The sequence below is a fragment of the Pinus tabuliformis genome, chromosome 5_1, assembly GCF_031772625.1.
Source record: "Pinus tabuliformis cultivar Carrire ecotype Pingquan chromosome 5_1, CPIR1, whole genome shotgun sequence".
Lineage (NCBI taxonomy): Eukaryota > Viridiplantae > Streptophyta > Pinopsida > Pinales > Pinaceae > Pinus > Pinus tabuliformis.
The window spans coordinates 3,629,144-3,650,321 of NC_142305.1; the positions used below are offsets into that span (position 1 = coordinate 3,629,144).

The following is a 21,178-nucleotide window of genomic DNA, read 5'->3' on the forward strand; positions in this document are numbered from 1 at the left end:
CCAAATGGTCCTTGACAAATAGTCTATATTGAGAAGTGGGACCACACGGGGCCAAGTGGACCCAGTCTAGGTTCGGGGATGGAATGTAGCAACCAATGATGTTCCTATCTTGGACAAGGTGAGGGGAAAGGACCAAACAAGAATGCTTTCTTCAAAAGGTTGAATTGATCCTATTGAGGTCTAGCCTTGGGGATGCCTAGGCACAATTCGATCCTAGCGCTAAGGCTTGAGATTCTCGGAGATTCTACTGTTAAAATTGCCTCAAATTTGGAGAGGGAGGGGAACCACCAACGCAGTAGCCTATGGGAGATCGAATTTTTTCCTTGGGTCAATTCTCGAGAAATTGATGCCCTATGTGACCTAATGGGGCTAGACTTCGGGGAAAATGGTTAAACGAGAGTTGAAATGATCACCCTTTTTGAGGGATCAGTGCCTAGTTCACTTGGGGATATGGAGTCAAGGATAATAATGAGTAAGAACCTCGTTTCTTGATCAAAGGGGCCTAGAAAGTCAACTTCATCAAATGTTGAGAGAAAGAAAAGAAAAGTGACCTTCAAGCATTTACACTTCAAATCAAATGATTCAAGCTTCTCGAGATAAACAAATCTTTAGGACATTTCATTCATATAACATTGGCCCATACATTAAATTAGCTAAAACATGCTCAATTCCACATTTCAATAATGCAGCAACTAGCCCTAATTTTAGAAGTATGCAGCAACAAGAATAATAGCATCAAAATTTACTTACAACGTTATAAAGTATATCCAAATAGCATTTTGTTTGTTCAATAAAGCTCCAACACGAGAAATAGCCCAAATCCATACATCAAAATTCATCCATCTCCAAAATATCCACCAAGGAAAAAGTGTCAAAATTCTCTATGATTAGAGAGATCCCAAGTCAAGTGATGATACAAATGAGTGTATCTAACATCAATATATAGCCTCCTAAGGAGTTTGAATTAGCCTTTCGGCCTACATTAGACCCTAATGATAAAATAATGTGCAAATAAAACCCCTATTGGTGACAAGCCCACCAAACTAACTCATAAGTGTAAGAATAAACCTCACAATTGGGCCAAATAATAATATGTGCATGTCATAAGGCCCTCCAAAGGCTCAATAATATCTTGAAGTGCCATATTGAGGAATAAATTTCTCGGAATATGATGGACAAGGGGGTGGCCCCTTGTTCTCCAAGTAGTAGACCCGTGGTGCTCCTAGTAGGTATGAGGGCACATAGATGACCCCATGGGTCTTCATATGAATCGGAGATCCTGTGCAAGGGTCTAAGTGGTGGAATAAATGTTGCCATGACATCGTACAAGTCCTGGGACACCTGTCGAGAGTGTGGGGCTCCCGTGGGGGCCTGTTGGGCATAATGTACCAAGCATATCATCGTCATCCCAAAAGTGGATCGCTAGTAATCTCTGAGCATCCATGAAGATCTATGGAGTGTTGTTTGTCGCTGTGGAGGCCAATGGCTTTCTATGTACACCCTACATGTGCCAATGTAGACCTCTGGGGTTAGGATCCCATACAGGGAGACCAAACCCAAATGGAAACAACCTGTAATCCTGCATAAGATCCAATACGTCCCCTAGGCTTCCAGTACAACCAGTGATTAAAATAATCGAGTAAAAGAACTTAAAAATCATGGATAACAACATGGGCGCTTCATAATGGCATGCCCTTTCGTAGCTGGCTTTGGCATGTGCTAGTGTCTCCAAGCTCCAAAGGGGGTTAGCCAAGTACCTTACTAGGTGGTTTCAGCCCTTAAAGGGCATAGTATGTCCAACGTACATCCCTCTAATGGGGGCGGCAAGTGAGAAATAAGTGGAATGGAAAAGGGAATGAGGGGCAATCCTGGGCCCCATAGTGGGGCATAAGGGTAGGCTAAATAAGGGGAATCCCACACCTGGGTATGTAATGTTTAGGAGGGAGCAATCGCGGTACATGAGGTGCCCCGACCTTGATTTTTCCACCCTTCTTTATATGCCTTTTGCCTTTTATGAATTTCTTTAATTAAATGCTCAAGGCTCAAAGGAAAAGAGCATGATATGTAAGATATAGCAGTGATTACCCCCTTTTAGTTAGGGTGGTTCATTGCCCTTCAGGGGTTGGGACAATCATGGGTTCCTGAACAATAAAGGAGGCTCATCTAGGGCCTATGGAACCAGAGTGATAGCCATGGTTTGGGGTAGAGCTAATGAATTTCCTTTTGCCCACGTGCTGATTATTTTGTTCCAACCATCTTTTGCATTTTGTGGTACAATTTCCTATTAAATGTGGCCAATTATGCTTTTTCTTTTTCTTTTAATTGCTTCAACCTTCGGAGCATCATTCTAGGCCTAACCCACGGTGGGGACAAGGGGAAAGGGAGGATGGCCCTATGTGGACCCAGGTGGGAGAAATGATGAATGGGGAATAGTGAGTGGAAAGGGAGTAATATATGTGGATAAAGGAGCGGGACCACACACCCAAAGTCGGGGTTTCCCAAGTAGCACCACCCTCGAACCAAATGGTCAATAAAGGAGATCCCAAGGGACTACGATCCAAGGGTAACATCCAAAAGAGCTCAAGGGGACAAGAGCACTAACTAAGCCCACTCTTTCCACCAAATCCCCGCATCAACCCATACCCAGAAGTACCCATGATAAGTAAACCCAATACTCAATTACCAAATGACAAGACATACCTTTAGATTCAGGAGGCCCCCTTCATACATACGATCAATACAGTGCTAGAGAATCTAGGGCAAAGTAGTGTTATGATGATTCTCTGAGACTTGATAACAATTTGTGAAGTCTTTTTACCTTTTCTTAGTTAGCTTATACTTCTTCTTGTTAGTGCATATGTGTGTGCTTCATCAAACTGCTACCAAAACAAAATAACAAGAACACAAATTTGGCTCTCTTCCAGGGACAAACCCTCTCCACTCTTGAGAGGGAAACCCTTCGTAAGTTTTCTCTTATTGAAGCTTCTTATTTGAACAACTGCCAAACCCTATACCCTTGACTAGGATGTCCTCCAAGCATGAGTCAAATCCTTCCTCTTTTTGCACTGTCACTTCTAGCACATCTTCTGTCACTTCTTTCGGCAGTGGGCACTTTGTCTTCCAGCACTTTATCCTCTAGGTTAGGAAACCCTAGAACATTCGGACTTCTCTTCTTCGCTATAAAGAGATCTTTCTTCACCTTTCTTTGGATACCTTGTAGACCTTAATACACAACTGAAGGAGGTTGCTTATGTTGTTGCCCTAAATAGCAGTCAAACCCTTCCAGCACCTCGCACATGTGACTGTTTCTAACCCTAGAAACAATGTTTTTCTTCTTCAGATTTGTCCCTCCTTCCTTCGCTTGTGAGCCCACCTTCAACACTGGAGTAGGAGACTTTTGTTGACCTATTTGTTAGCCCAAACCATAAAGAAAATACCACTGCAACCTTGTTGTTGTTCTAGCCACAGATCTGTCCTTGAATTCTTCGCACGTGTGGCTGTAGCAGCTTCAGATTTCACCCTTTTCCCTTCTTTGTTTTGTTTCCTTCCTACGCTGTCCTTGTAACCCTCTTTCTCACCTTTTTCTTTCGTCTTACTTCGTCCTCCTTGCTTGCGGATTTCAGAGACATGATTGTGTGTCCAAATGAGGAGTGGATAACCTCTATTTATAAAGGTTTGTCCCTCCTCCTTGAAGTCGACATGACTGTCCCTAAAGTCGACTTGTAGTTGCATTATATTTCAACATTTATTCATCGTTTTTGTTGCTTGTAGACTTCGTTGGTTCTAGGAGAGAATTTGACCATGCTTGGAGTTATTTCCTTGACCTTGTATGATAACTTACATGATGTAACATGCCCTCAAAGGGTCTTTTCATAATTACATTTTGACTTTGACTCTCTAGAAGCACTTAAAAATGTGTTTAACCTATTTTCAATGAAAAAGAAACTCATTACCAAATAATACAAAAATAATTTCTCTTTTCTTGAATAAGTACAAATATCAAAATTACATTTATAAAGACCGAACCTAGTTACATTTTCTCCAACACTCCATCTTAACTAGGGAGGTATTCATACAACATTACAAGGTGTTTGGCAATTTTCAATCTCGAAGAATTCACATAAGAGAAACTGGATTAGCAATCCATTTGTTATAGCATCATATTCATTAGCATTGTCATAGTGCAAGGCCTTGACTAACAGCTCCATCTCTTTACGAGACCATCAGCCACAATGTTGGCGAGACCAATGATTTATAGACACCTTCATCATTGTCTCTCAAGGTACATACCCACCCAAGTGTTCTCAAGTATGACCTTCTAAAACTATTCTTATCTTGGGTTCCCAAACCTCAAAGAATATCGGTCCTCTTGCCTACTCTTGTCTTGGATGCCCTACACATCCTCAAAGAGTATTGGATGCCAGATGATTACCTAATCCTCCCATTCTTTCTTCCCAAGTGAAGACAAGAATGTTGTGTCTATCTTGTGTCTACATTTCCATTCATGGCCTTCATCTAGACTTACGGCTGTTAGTCCTGCATGACCCATGACATGGAAAACACAATAGTCACTCCTTTGTAATCAGGGGTGATTCAAAACTCCCTCTTGATCAGGTACTTGTCAGAGCTCCCTCTTAACTGGGGACTCTTTCCTTCATCAACAGCTTCTTTTTCGTGGGTTCTTCAGCTACATGATCTCCTTCCTTTCTTGATGTCATGAAGTCTTCGATCAAACTTCTTCTCAGTAGGGCACCATCCATCCATCACTTTCCTTCTTGGTTAGTCATGTCATTGCTTCGTGGAAAGTGACTATCAGGTTCTTCTAGTCATCTTGGCTACTCCTTTGTCATATTGTCCATGCTTCGGAATGCTCTCCTCATGGATGCTCCATAATACTTGCTAGGTTATATGCTTTGACCTAGTAGCCCATCATGACTTCATCTTGATATTGCTTCAACATTGTTTTTCCTTTTGTTGGATGGCTTCTTCATCACGACATCTTCATAGAGTAGAATCGGTTATCTGCACCTTTTATATCTCCAACGTCTTCATAGGTGTCAGGGGTCCTTTCATCCTTCATTAGAGTTATTCTGCCTTCTTTCGGGAGATATCTTTCAAGGCATTTTGTCAGATAGTGATTCTTGGTGATCATGGTGTTCTTCACATGCTTGATCTCTTTCTTCATTTGCTTCTTTTCAAATAGATCGATCAACCACCAAATGCTTCTTGTGGAAGCATTCCTTCATCCCTTGCTTTCTGGACTTCTCAGCATTTCTTCTTGCTTCTTAATCAGCAATCTTATGCTCCTTATGTGAGCATGTACTTTTGTTGACCTTCATTGCATCGTGGTACATGCCTTCGAGCATGTTCTTGGTGAAAGAGATCCTTTCATGCTTGATCATGTTATAGAACTATACCCATAACTCAATAACACCATTGTTCAAGTTACATCAGTCTGCAGTAATATCACCAAACCCTAGCTCTGCTATTTACTATCAAACATTGATAGCAAACATGCACTCAATGGCTCATACTCTCTACTCACTAGATCATTTTTCCCTCACTCAACTTCTAACCATGCTCAAGTCAATGCAAGGCTCATCAAATAGTTTTTTCCCAATACATTAAATCCCTCACACTCTGTTCATACAATGACAAAACTCTGATGACAGATCAGTTCATCAACTAAATAGTGGCATCAAATACAACAGTAGTGTCATGTATGGTAACTAGACATAAGCAGATATATGCAATCATAGTACCAAAGTAAAAGCTACAACAATGGAGGCTTCATATAATAAACACTGACTTATGTCATACAACATTACACAATCTCCAAACAACTAATGTTTTCCACTGATGTACAATCAATTCAAACCTCAAGAGTGCTGAAGCAGAGATTGTCACCGTTGTACCTGAAGATGCCCTTTGATTCTGTTGATGTCAAATATACTATTGATTGTTGGATGCCCTTGTACTGACTAAAGGAGCTCTCAATGTTGCAAGATGTAAATGTTTTTAAACTAAATTGCCCTTGATTCTTACTGTTGTAGATGAGGCCTCTCCTCCAGAGGTCTCATCTTGATCAAAGATCTCATTCAAATCTTAACAGAGTCTGAATCTGTCCAATGATACCCTTACACCATGACAAACACTATAAACTTCAATGACAATTTATGTCAGATAAAAGAGTTGGGACTAGATGCCAAAAACATGTTCTATTGAGTAGCTCGAATTTAGCATTAAGGTTCTTCATAATATCTTAGAGCTCTGCCAGGGATCATACTTTAAGTGGATGCATAGTTTAAACTTGACAGCAGTAAGTGTAAGTATTCAAGAAAGTTTTATATTTGACCATAAGAATCACAGAGGTATATAGTGCCTACAATCTGCAATATGCTTCAGATTAATGTCCTTCACAACCGAGCTTAAGATATGACTAAAACCCCAGTGAATAGGGCAAAAAACCAAATCAGATTTTTCAAAAATAATGAGAATGCTTCATAATCTTTGCTCTCAATTTAGTGCTTTAAATTACTGGTTAGGGATTTTTATAAAAACCAGAACATACCTCAGAAGTGTGCACAAATAAGTCTTGGTATTGGCGTCTTGGAGAGCAGCAGATAGCCAGCGTATAACCCTCAGAAAACCATGCATTGTGTTCTGTCCAAGGCTAAATTGGTCTTGTCTCTTCAATGCATGTTGACTGCCCAGAAATGCTCAGATCCAAGCTCTAATCCTTAGAAATGATTAGCACATATAACTAGTCTGCAATTTCCTTAGAGCGGTACACAAAAGGTGTTAAGTAATTTACCCGAAATCACACATTAATTACGGAGAATCACTGAAAGGAACAATTATAAAAATAACCAGCAACAACCATAAACACACATGTTTATCCAGGAAAACCCCAAATCAAGGGAAAAACCCAACCTAATGATATCTCATTAGCATTGGCCAAGACCCTGGCCAATCCGACCAAGTGGGCCTTCACCGCTCACCTCCAGGCCTTTTTATAAGCTCCATTACATATAATACCACAGGCAGAATCCTATGGGTGCACAATACCATGTGCCCCAAAACCATCACTGTTTAACCTGGGCAACTTTGACTCTATCCCGAGTCAATTTTACCTAACAATTCCCCCCTTATACTTGACTTGGGGTTCCTTGACTAACTCCAGCCAAACCTACTAAGTGAGACAATCCCGCTCACTCTAGCTCTTACCCCCCTTAGAGTTTTTACCCGGGGTATTGTTAACCCGACATCCCCCCTATCACCTAGGTCTAACCCAGAGTTTACCAGTGATCACCGAGGGGTACACATGCCTTACCAGGTCTTACAGTAGTATGCCCATTTACATGCAATAATTTTGACTTCATTAATTTTTTTTTTGTTTATTGCTGCTGCGATTCTGATCCATCCTCTCTCAATTTTATTTGCTCAAAAACTTCTATCAAACCGCTCCAACTGCGAGCCTAACGAGAACCTCGTAGACTCCAACACCGGTGGCCTCACGTAGCAGAAAACGAACATTTTTCGAAGAGGCATGAACAATTTTCTTCCACTGACCTTCTTTAAATAGCCGCATGAATCCCGAACAATTCGTCAACATGTTCCAAACCGGTAAATATCACAAATGCATTGCGATCCTTGGCAGTTACGGCACTATCTTTCGCACATTCTCCTCGAGGTTCTTCCGTGTACGATTGTTCCACCATCATTTTCAGACCCAGATCTATAAAAAAGGCTGCATTGATCTCATCAGGCACTATAAACCCCTGGCATCAAAGAATCCATTTGAAGCCAATATCTAGCTCTGATACCAATTGTTAAGAAATTTACCCGAGAACACAAATTGATTACGGAGAATTACTGAGAGGAATAAATATAAAAATAACCAACAACAACCATAAACACATAAACACACATGCTTATCCGGGAAACCCCAAATCTGGGGAAAAACCCAACCTAATAAGATCTCATTAGCATTGGCCAAAACCCTGGCCAATCCGACCAAGTGAGCCTTCACCGCTCACCTTCAGGCCTTTTTATAAGCTCCATTACATATAATACCACGGGCAGAATCCTATGGGTGCACAATACCATGTGCCCCAAAACCATCATTGTTTAACCTGGTCAACTTTGACTCTATCCTGAGTCAAGTTTACCTAACAAAAGAATCTTTGGATCAACCTTGAAGTTAGCACAAAACTCCATAAACTCACGAACAAAGCATCATATCATTCAGAAATCAATGATGAGACTGCCTCAAACTTGTCTGGTTAGATCTGCGAATTAATTCTCCTAGCAAGCTGAAAGAATCTCAGAAACAAGCCTCAAGAATCCTACAAGTTTTTTTGCGGAATAAGGTTGGGAAGGAGGCCGAATAGACCTTTTACACGTGTCAAGAATCTTTCTATAAATTGCCTTCAATCTGGCTTCAGATTGCATGTTAGCTAGCCTGAAATGTCCCACCACATGGCCGAAAACCACCTTAGTAACTAGCACAGAACTTCAAATAAGGTCTTAGGGTTTTGAAGAAGTCTTAGATGTATTCTTCGGATATCGTGCCATGGATTTGATTCAGGAGATGCACAGATTTTTCTTCCTAGGAAAGGATGAATAGCTTCAGAGCAGGCCTAAAATCCCAGTGAAATCCATACCTTCTGCACTTATTTTGTCAAAGTTCCAAGGAAGCAGATGTACCAAATTTTTTCAAAGGATCAAATCATTAGTCATCAGTTTATTGAGTCTTTGTAAACCCATTCTGCAAATTTATAATGTAAATGATGCTAGTAAGACCCTGTGTGTATGTAACAACCTAGGTAAGCCTATTATTTTGGCAAGAGTTTCATCCTAGAAGGTTTTTCATTTCACTGACTCATCTGTGTATCTAAACACGGATGGTCGGCATAGTTTTTCCCTCCAACCTCACCCCAAGCTAGGGTGGAATTCTTCGTCAAAGTCTTAGGTGATTCCTATTGTTTTAGCTAAGTCTTATGTAAAAATGATTTGAGAATAATTTAAGCTAATTGGCTAAATTATTTTATTACAAATCACTTGGTCTACTAGATCATATTGTGTCACAGAATTGGGTATATAATTTGAAGGTCTGCACCAAATGGGTTTTCCCCCTTTAAGGATTGAATTATGTAAAACCTTGTGTAAAAAATATTTTATTGCATGGTCCCTCATACTTAGACACAATGGCTAAAATATCAGAGGGTGGAAAAAATATTTAATCCCCTCAAGTGCCAATTAATTAATTTTTCTAGCCAAAACTAAATTAATCCTAAGCCGGAAAATTAATTCATTAGAATCAAAGTTGAAGTCCTAGAGAAATTAAATTCTCCAAGTGGAAAAAATCGTGGGTATCAAAGAAATTAAATTTTGGAGGCCCCCCACCAAGGAAATATTAAAAATTTCAAGAAAAATTAAATCATTGGACCTTGGTGGCTAAGTCAGAGTCAATTTTTTGAGGAAATTAGCTCAGAATAATTAATTTTGAGCTAATAAAAAATGAGTTAAATGAAAAATTCGAAAATTCCTCAAAAATAATTATTTCAACGGCAAAGATTAAAAGTTGATTAAGGATTTATGAACGGCCGAGATAATTTTGACGAGGATCAAACCAATTAGCCGTTATTTTCCACTTGGAGGATTTATCTATAAATTGAGAGTCATTTGTGTCTCAAGCCATCTAAAGTTTGGCTAAGAAAATTTTGCAGAAAAACTAATGTAATGCTACTGTCCTGCTAGGAACGTTTCTTGAATCATAATAAAGACTTTGGGGTGAAGTTCATGGTGTTTATAGAATATTGATTCGTGGTACGTGTTGGGTACGGGCATTCCTATATTGTGCTTAAATTTTTTAAAGTTTGTTTATTCATTAGATGGTGATAAGAATATTATATTGGTAGATTTTGGGTTTATCTTAGGTGATCCGATTCGCCATATGTCTAACAAGATTTCTTGAAGAAAATATATAGTGTTTGCAGGTTCCCCAGTCCTTGGGCTCTAAGTTCACAAACTGCGGACATACGCTAACTTTGTTTGAACTTCAGATATTTTTATGGTTTATCTAACTTTGCTAAGGTTGTAGCTTGCATTTATTTTCCAAAATATACTTAGCCATTTATCAAAAAATCTCTAAAAAAATATTTCTCAAAATTCCTTTTAAAAGCATTGTATATTTGTACATTTGTAAATGAATTTGTATAATATTATTTTGTTAATTATTTTTTTAATTGGGGTTTCGAGGTTTTAAGATTTCTGTATATATTGGGGTTTTGAGTTTTTGTAAATTTATTTGTGCAGGTGAAATCAAGAGAGAAGAGTTGGATCACAGCTAGATTTAGGCTCTTGCGGGTAAGATCTAGTCTCCGAAATTTTTGTAGGGCCAGCTATTTTTTGATAGGTGGTTGTCATTGATGTCAACCCAAGCAGCCCCTGGAGCTACCCTGATCTTTGTCAGCAAATTTGGCACGAAAATTCATGGTTTCTTGTCTCCTAACCAACCTAAAAGCCTAACTATTTCATACTTGTCCTTGGTTGAATCATGTAGTAGAACCCTTAGGGGGTATTTAGCCAAGGACCATTTGGTTTACTTGATCCTTAAGAGCTACAAGGGAAGCCTCCCTTGTGGGGATTGTATCCAACGACAATAACGAGGGGAATAGTAGATGAGGTGACAATGGTAACACTCTCATTTATTGCTCTCAATCTAGATTGCTTGGTGAGGATTTGCACTAGGGTGCTAGATTTTGCTTAAAGGGAACTCCTATCATAGATGCAATTAAAGTTGAAAATTCAATGAATATTTATCTATAGTTGGCAAAGACATCAATCAATTAAGCATCACTTACAAATCCAGATAAAATTGAAGGTCCATCTTTTGCCACTAACAATCCTATTATATCATATGGAAGTTCAACTATAAAACTCTATCATCACCCAAATCATAAATTCCATTGCAAATATCAAAAGTCAGTTTGCATTTCTAATTATTGGAATACCAATTTAACTTATTTCCAAAGCCATAACAAGAATTGCAGTTAAAAAAATCCCTAATAATATATTGCACCATACAGCGTTACAAAAAATCAAATTACGATCGACTGACCCTTTCACAATGCAAATTTTTTTGTCTAGCAATTTCCAGGTTGTACTGTTTAGTTGCTTCAACCATAACAGCATCAAGTAAAAGCATTGCAGGCAATAACAAAATCAAATTAGGAAGAACTGACCCTTTTGCAATGCAACATTTTTCTCCGGAGCTTCAAAGATCATATGAATTAGTTGCTTCAAACTTGGCAGCAACAAAGAAAAAGCATCACATGCAAGAATAAAGATGTAGCATTTTCTAGATTATGCTTTGAGAACAAAGCATCACAGGCAAGAACAAAGATGTAGCATTTTCTAGATTATGCTTTGAGGACAAAGCATCTTTGAAGGGGGAAGAAATGTAACATACATAAAATTCATCTATAATAATAAGTATTAACAATAATAATAATTTTAAATAACCAAATGTCACGCGACTAAAAGGCATGTCTATTCAAGTAGGTGACCATTCAATGCATATTTATGCACAATGTCACATTTTATTGTAATCATCAATCATTTATATATTCAATTTCAATACATCATATTTATCCTATATGGATTTCTCATTGATGTCCTATTTATTTTGAATGTTCAATTTTTAATCCGTTGGTCATTACATAACCTAAACAACATGTCTATTGAGAAATGCAAAAGTTTTAACCAACAAATCAGTAGCACAATATTTTGGCAGGGTCCACATAATAACAATGAATGTGTATAAAAAAAAATTCTCTTATAAAAGTGCACATAAGAATGTGTATATGAATATTTTCAAGAATAATCCACCAGGTATTGAATACAACCGACTTAAGGGAAGAACCTTTCATTTTTCGTTCTCAAGAACCAAGCAGAAAAATTATAACTTACCACTTCATTCTCAGTTTGAATGTATTCCACAAACGACCCGACAGCCCTGCAAGATAAAATTACATCTTTAAAATTTCAGATTTTGACCTAAAATTTGCAAATTTGATGCATAACCATAGAATTTATCCAGTTGTGAAACATTAACTGACTAATTTGAAGATTTGAATACAGGATAAGTATCTTTGTCTTTCACGTAAGACGGTTAATTTCCTGAACATTAGTTAGTAGTGCTACCATCAAAGCGATCGTATAATAGTACAGTACACAACATAGAGGCAAGTAAAGAAAATGGCACTTACTTTAATGCTGCAATCCTAACACGGTTGCTTCTTTCATCTTGCAGGCATTTTACAAATACTGTTTGTAGTGTAGAAAAATGTGGTCTCAAGAAATCTCCTATAGTCTCTGTTAAAGAGCTGAAGAGGATCAAAGCAACCTGATAACAAGAGATTCACAACATGGCAAAGGGTATTATACATGGATGCAAATATTGTGAAACAATGATGCATATAAAGAATATTTGAAATCAATAAAACCATCGATTCAATATGTTAAACATCATGAAAGGTAGATTTATGTTCAAATGATGGACTTAACTCTATAAGAATCATAGGTAGATTAAGACATTCATCTTTGTAACCCAGAAGCTACAAAGATTATTTGGACTGAAATGCCAACTTGGGAAGCATAAAACAATAAATCTAAGGCCAAGTTCCAAACTGCCTAAAAACATTCATCTGAATATTCCACGCAAGAATAAAGATTACTACTAAAAAAAATTACTGATGTGAGATGCATGTTTACATTCCAAGCAACTTATGATGTCCATGTGGGATAATAAGACACGTGGGATTTACCAAGGCCACTCACTCAAGTTTAAGAAACATAACCCACGGATATATGCAATGGACACAAGTAAAGCAACCTACTCCCTATAAACAGATATCCTAGCATAGGAACTCTTACCCATGTACATACAGGGATTTTTCTCCAAAAATGCAGATTTTCAGCCAGCAGCCTCATATGATCCTCATATAGCAGTTTCTCAGATGCCTCTCACTCATATATTGATCAGCTCATCCACTTCATCAGATTGTTCGCCAAATTATGGCAGGTCAACAAACATGAGGGGCACTAACCGTTGCCTTACACAAATTGCTTAAATTTAATGTTTTAGCCTTTAGGACATTTAAGTAAGGATCATGGGCTGAAATCAAATAACGGATAATGATGCTTGGAAGTTGTACTTGTTGCCTTATTTCACCTTGGTGGTCATCATTTCTTTCACTGTCTAGGAAGGGCACGAATAGGAGGCCTTGATTGATGTAGTGTGTCCTGCTTCACACTTACCAATTGTCCTTAATTCTTTTGTTTGGTTGTTGTCGGTCGCTTGTACTAGTTCCCTGCTTGCCTCATTCAATGAGAAGAGGGCCTGGAAATCACTCACAAGTTGACGCAGCTGCTAAAAAAATGAAATATAAAAGCTTATGCCACAATGTCAAAATGCAAAAGAATGACAAGGGATGGTTGTTAAAATCCAATTTAACTTGAGTACAACTTTTATACGGATCTAAGGTTTGGGGTCATAGTTTACTAGAGTCTGATTGGTCCTCCATACAGAGAGTACAGACCATCCTCCTTTGTTGCTTCATTCAATGCAAACAGAATATTCCTCAGCCCATCATTCTCGCAGAGTTTGGCACTCAGCCCTTCTAACTTGAGGCAATGTTCAATCTCATCTCACTTCTACAATGTGTTTGGACTTTTGCTGATATAGCACAAGGACATGACAAATATCCATACTTGGCCTACCATTGATTAGAGTCCATTATAAAAGCTAGTCCTTCGGCTCAGTCTCAATGCTAGTATGTTATGCTCTTGACCTGCGAGAAATTCCAGAATACCAGAAATGCAAAGAAATATAGCCCAAAACACCGAATAAAATGAGAAAAACAGCAAGTATTTTATTATTCAGAATTAGATTCAATGTTCACTTGCCTCTTCGAGGGGGCAACCTCCAGCATAGCAGAGCTCAATTACAATAAGACTCGATGATCTTTCCTTTACTAAGACTATTTATAGCTAAATGACACCCAAAACCCTAACTACCAGTGGTCCCTTGAATAACACAGGTTAACCACTTTATTTATTAACTATGGCCCATTTACAACTAACTGTGGTCCCCTTTCTCTAATGCGGGTCAACCACTTACAATTATTAATGTGGGCTTTATTTACTCTCTAACTAACTATGACTATGACTCGGTGCATTGGGGTTAGGGTTGGACCCTAACATGCCCTCCCCCACAAAAGAGCCTTGTCCTCGAGGATGAAGCTGCAGAAACTACTAAAGAATAGTGGTTGGTTCCCAGATCGCATCTTCTAGAGAGGTGTCTTTCCACCTGACGAGGACTTCCTTGATCGTGCGGCCATAGAGATGTCTTTCACAGTATCGAGGGCATGTTCTGGTTGGAGCCAAAGAGAGCCTTCCTCATCCAATTCGGGTAAACTGCTTTGAATTCTACAGTTGTTCCCCACTATTTTCTTGAGGCATGATATATGGAAGACAGGATGGATTTTTGAAGTTGGTGGCAAGGCTGGTTTGTAGGCCACTGCTCCAATGCACTAAAGTATCTGATAAGGTCCATAGAATTTTGGTGCTAGTTTCTGGCAACCCTTTTCTTTGAGAGATGTTTGCTTATATGGTTGCAGTCGTAGGAATACCTGATCCCCTTCTTGAAATGTGCGCTTGGAACAATGTTGGTCTGCCTATTGCTTCATTTGATTCTGAGCTTGATGTAGATTATCTTTGAGATGAGCTATCATGGCGCACGGTTCTATAGGAGTTGATCAACTGCCTACACCTTAGAACATCCAAGGATATAAGAAATAGGTGAAGGTGGGAGTTGGCCATACACTGCCTCGTATGGAGTCATCTTGGTGGCTTCATGATAGTTAGCATTAGACCACCATTCAACTAAAGGTAGCCACTGTACCCATTTATGTTGCTTTTATGAAGTGAGGCACCTTAGATATGTCTCCAGACATTTGTTCACTGCTTCTGTTTGACCATCAGTTTGGGGATGATATGCGGTACATAGTTGGAGTTGCATGCCTTGTAGCTTGAAAATTTCTTACCAAAATTTGTTGGTGAAAGTGGGGTCGCGATCAGACACAATGGAAGTCGACATGCCATGCAGTTTGAAGATCTGGTCCATGAAAGCTTGAACCACCAAAGTAGGGGTAAATAGGTGGGGTAGAACGCAAAAATGAGAATCTTTAGAACGTCTGTCCACAACCACCATGATGACGGATTTGTTGCCCGACTTTGGGAGACCAATGATGAAATCCATGGAAACATCCATCCAGACAGAGGCAAGGAGTGGCAATGGTTGTAAGGTTCCCGGTAACTTGATTGTTTCTCCTTTGTTGCGTTGACACACATCACATTCAGCTACAAAATTAAGAATGTCTTTTTCCATGCCAGTCCAAAAGAAAGAACGACGAGCATGAGCATAAGTCTTCTGAAAGCTTGAATGCTCGCAATTGGAGATGAGTGCAACTCTTCCAAAATGCGGGTTTTGAGGGTGGATATTGACGATATAACTACTCGATCCTTGTAGCGAAGAATATCATCCTTCCAAGAGTAGTCGGCTAGGAATTAGGATCTTCTCTCAAGTTATTAATAAGTTGGGAGAGAGAGGGGGGGTATGAGAACCATTCCTTGCAGACCTCCTCAATCCAATCTGGTATGGAAATAAAGATTGATAGCAGGGTGCTTTCATCCTCAAATTGGCACGATAAAGCATCAGCTACTACATTGTCACGCCCTTTCTTGTAAATTATCTCATAATCATATCCCAGCATTTTGGCCAGCCATTTATTTTGTTGTGGCGATGATAGAGGTTGCTCCAAACAATATTTTAGGCTTTGATGGTCCATGTGGATTTGGAAACATCGCCCCAACAAGTATGGTCGCCAAGTGTCTACCGCATGTACGATGGCCATAATTTCTTTCTCATAGGTAGATTGACCCAGATGTTTTCCACTCAGTTGTTCGTTGGTGAAGGCCAATGGTCGACCTTCCTGCATTAATACAACACCAATACCAGTACCGAAAGCATCACATTCAATCACAAAAGATTTGGTGAAGTCTAGTAGGGCCAATATGGGAGTGGAGCACATGGCCTGTTTGAGAGCCACGAACGCCTGCTAAGCTGCATCAATCCAGAGAAATGATTTTTTCTTGAGAAGATTAGTGAGGGGTCTAGCAATGTGACCATAATTGCGGACAAATTTGCGATAGTAGCCAATGAGACCCAAGAATCCCCTCAAACTCTTCAAGGTTTTTGGTTGGGCCAATCTTGCATTGCCTGTATCTTTTTTCAATCAACACTCACTCCTTCACGACCCACAATGTGTCCCAAATACTCGACTTCTTCCACGCCAAAAGAGCACTTGGACAATTTGACAAATAATTTGTGATTCTGGAGCAGTTGCAAGATCAAGTCTACATGTTGAAGATGTTTGTCCCAAGTTAGGCTGTAGATGAGAATGTCATCAAAGAAGACGGGGACAAATTTTCGAAGATATGGTTTCAGCAGGTGGTTCATGAGGCTTTGAAAAGTAGATGGAGCATTACAGAGACCAAATGGCACGACCAAGAATTCATAATGACATTCACGAGTTCAGAAGGCAGTTTTGGGAATGTCTACTTCCTTCATGCGTATTTGGTGATAGCCAGAGCAAAGATCTAGCTTGGTAAATAATTGAGCACCATGTAGTTCATCAAGAAGATCATCAACAACCGGAATAGGAAATTTGTCTTTGACAGTGAGCTTGTTGAGGGCCCGAAAGTCCAGACACATGCGCCATTCTCCATCTTTCTTTAGCACCATGACCACTGGTGATGAATACGAACTGATGCTAGGACGAATAACACCGGTTTCGAGGAGTTCCTTGATGATTTTTTCAATTTCATTCTTTTGGGTGAAAGGATATTAGTATGGGTGCACATTAGACGGTTGGGCCCCCAGGACCAAAGGGATTTTATGATCATGTTCACCCTAGAGGGTGGAAGCTCTTTAGGTTTGTCAAATACCTGTTGGTGGCGGTCTAAGACCTGTTGCATCTTAGGATGAATATGAGGAGTAGTGGATTCAATGGCCTAGATGGCATTAAATTAGGCGATGACTCCGTGATGGCCCTTTTTCAAAAGCCCCATTCGATGCGAGCTGATGATAGTAGGAGCACCTGCCTGAAGTCCACGTAATGTATGAATATGGTTGTTCTGCTTAAAGCTCATATATAACTCCTGGAAATCCATTGTGATCAAGCCTAGTGTGCAAAGCCATTCAACACCCAAGACAATGTCACAACCACCCATTTCAATAGAAAACATGTGGGTCTTTAGGTGGTAGTCTCCCATCTGAAGTTTAATATTTTCACAACAGCCTTCACATTTCATGGTCCCCCCATCAGCGATAAGGACTTGGAAATTAAAGACTGTCCGCACAAAACAATGAATAGCTTCGATGACTCACTTATGGATAAAGTTATGAGTATTGCCACTATCGATCAATACCACTACTGGTCGATGTTTAAGAAAGCCTCGAATTTTGAGAGTTTGAGGCGAAGAAATTCCCGCCAAAGCATGTAGTGAGATAACTAGTTCATTTGGCATAGTTGTGAGATCATTGTCAGGTTGGGTTTCCTCAACTTCGTCCTTGGGCCCCCAAGGGTGGGGCTTCCTCAAATGAGCTGTTATCAGTAGCATCAATTTGAAAGAATTTTGGTTCCTTGCATTTACGCCTGAGGAGTATTTGTCATCACAGTAGTAGCATAGTCCTTGTTTTCTTCTTTCAGCCATTTCTGTTGGAGACACCTTTTGAACCTTAAGTGTTTGGGTAGGGCCCTGAGCCTAGGTGGGACGCCCCTTGGCTATGAAATTTGGATGAGTGGACTGGGCAGCTAAGGTGAGTTCCACCTCGACGGCCTTTTTGTAGGCATCCATCCACGTAGTTGGGTGGTGCATCCAGACATGGGCTTGGATGGCTTCTTTGAGACCACTAATGAAACACTCCAATTAGAAGTCATCTCCTAGACCGTCATCACTAATGGCCAATGTCTCAAAGGCTGCAATGTAGTCTTTTACTATGCCTGTTTGTCGGAGCTTAGTGAGATGGCCCAAAAAATTAGATTCCCTGTCAAAGCAGTCACATAGGGCTTTTGAGAACATGTGCCAAGTTATGTTCCCGGGATAACATTTCTAATGCCACTGCCACCATTGCCATCTCTCTTGGTCCAAGTAAAGGGCTCCCACACGTAGTTTAGTGTGATCTTCGCAAATATCATTAAGGGAGAAATATTGTTCCAATTGTGCTACCCATACTGCAGGATTAGAGCCATCAAATTTGTACATGTCCAACTTGGGTGGCCGAGGGTGGGAATGTTGGTGATTTCCATGGAAGTGAATGTGATGGCTAGATTCTCCTTCGAGGTGTTCATCAACACTATGCTCCTCCCGATGAGGCCTCTGCATCATATTGGTGAGTTGTGAAAGATGTGAGGTAATTTGCTCCATATTGCCTTGGAACTCATCCAACCTTTTTTCAAGGCTCTCGATCTTCTCATAGGCCATGACTTGAGATCTGGTACCTACCATACACAAACCCCAGTCAATTACTTAAGAGTAATCTTCTTGCAAAGAGGGCGAGCTCAAGAATCTATTGGCGAGGATCACTTGAAGTCACTTCGGAAAAAATTGGCACCGCTAGAAAATTGAGGCTGACAAGTGAATGGTACGACTGTGATCAACTCGTTGTCCTGAAGCTTATGGGCTAAGTCTCTTGCAAGCGTCTCAGATGGTCTAAGACTTATTTTTTCTTTCTTTCTTTTTTTACTCCAAAAGGAGTTTTACTTCTCGTTGATTGATACTGCAGTGACCAAATTCCAGAAAACTTGATCCTACCCAATGTCCTGCGAAAATAGGGTCTGAACTGTGGTAGCAGCAAGCCTCACTGCACAAAAAGTTTGATCGGCACTGTGAAACCATAACTGTTGAATGTGAGTTGCACAGCGGCGGTAGAACCCCAACTGTTGGATCTGGTTTGTACGGCGGCGGCAGAACCCCAACTATTGGATCTGATTTGCACTGCGGCAGCAAAATCCCAACTGTTGGATCTGATCTGAAAGATAAGGTAGTGGACGATCTGTAGATAGCAAAGGGAATTATGGTCACAAAGGAGTGTCAGGTGCTACAGATCGCAATATACACAGGGGTCCAACAATAGTACTCAACCCAAATCTTTTAGGGTGCTAACTAAGGAGGATCGACTGTACCCTTAGTCGTACTACCCAACTACCTTATCGTACGCACAAGTAATCTCCCCGAGTGTTGTTCTCAGTGTACTATAGTCTGTAGCAGCCTAAGTCACCTGACACGGGGATTCGGGATTCGTAGGTTTCGGGATTCGTGATGTCAGATTCGGACACGTTGACCCCCCAGAACAGGACACGTAGGATTCGTTATAGATATATATATATATATATATATATATATATATATATATATTAAAAATTAGATATTTCTTACACAAATTTTAATTAATGATATAAATTTATTGATTTCAAACATAGATCTTCATCTATAGCTATTAGCATCCGTAGTACATACAAAATTCAAATAAATGTCAGTGGTACTGGTCACATAAATGATAAATCTATTAAAAATTTAAATCATGATTCATAATTCATAACTGAAAGACAACTTACAACTACAAGATAGTAAGATAAACACACTGACAACTGTAGTTTTCTCATTAAGTCATCAAATCAAAATGTGTTACATAAGTAGTGCTGGTGCAATGCCAATGGCAAATAGAAATAGAAAATATAAAACAACTACAGGTATACAAGCCTCAAGGCATCAATCAGCATCAGAATCAGCATCACTGTCCTCATCATCATGGTCCCCACTGCTCGCCTCTGCATCCTCCTCCTCCCCTGTATCCATAGTCGCCTCTGCATCTGCTGGTGTGGAGGTTGACCCCTCTAAGGCATCAAATCTAACAGGCTCTAGCACTGGATCATTGAGATCCATGTTGGCCAATGCCAACTCAACAGTGGTGTCCAGACCCATATCATCAGGAAAGACATCCCACATCTTTGTCTTTCCCCTCAACCACTCTTACCTCTGCCTGTAAATAAGACGAAGGTTGGTGTGCACATACACCATTGTCTTTGCCCTGGACTGCTCAAGCCTGCTCTTCTTCACACTATACAAATTCCCATATGTGCTCCAATTCCTCTCGCAACAAGAGGATGAAGTCACCTGAGAGAGGAGCCTCATGGCTAACTGCTGAAGAGGAGGGCTTGTTGCCCCATGATTTGCCCACCAAGAATAGGGCTTCTTAGCCCCCCTGTCTCTAATCACATCATAACCTCCAAATCGACCACTTCCAGTGGAAAACTCTGCAAAGGCATCCTCCACCTCAGCAAGCAATGCACTATCCTGATAAATCCGCCTGAATGCCTCTTTCCTCCCCTGTGAGATTTCACCATCCATGTGAGGATGGAATCTGCGGAAAGGTCCACCATTCAACCACTCATGGCTGTAGTATTTGGGGTTCAATGAGTGAGCCAAACAATGTAAAGGTGTACAATTCTTGTCCCATCTGCTGACAAGAATATCATGTATGGTATCACAGAAGTCCTCTGGTGATGTCTCATACTCGGGGCACTCACTTTGTAGAATAATGCTCCTCACAGACTCAATCATGGAATCCCATCCCTCATAAACCTCTCCTAGGATGGGTTTGTCTGTATCTGCAACTCGAAGCAAAGAAATGATAGGGTCCATGATCCGAATAATTAGATCTACCCTCTCCCACCAAGCATCATCTAGCACTATGTCCTTCACTCTTTTAGAGGCTACCTGATTTGTCTTTCTCCAAAAAGACCAAAACTCAGAAATAACCATGGACCCAAGAGCAGTCTTGACTCCTCAACCTCTTCAACATCATGAATGAAGATGCAAACCGTGTATCAACAATCTTCAACAATGATAGATCGCTGTACTCCTTGTAGATAGTGAGGGCATTTGTATGATTTTGCACAAAGTTACGGATATTCTTGCAATCCTTCAATAATGCTTTCCAATTCAAAGCACATCAGAAGCAATGGATTTCAGTGCTAATTCAATT

The 21,178-nt window shown here is 40.0% G+C and overlaps 1 protein-coding gene across 1 annotated transcript in view; it reads right to left on the reverse strand.

The window, feature by feature from the left end:
- LOC149163256 (ARM repeat superfamily protein) overlaps positions 1 to 21,178 on the reverse strand; it is a 188,381-nt gene that overhangs the window by 89,331 nt on the left and 77,872 nt on the right. The gene's annotated exons all lie outside the window — the stretch shown is intronic.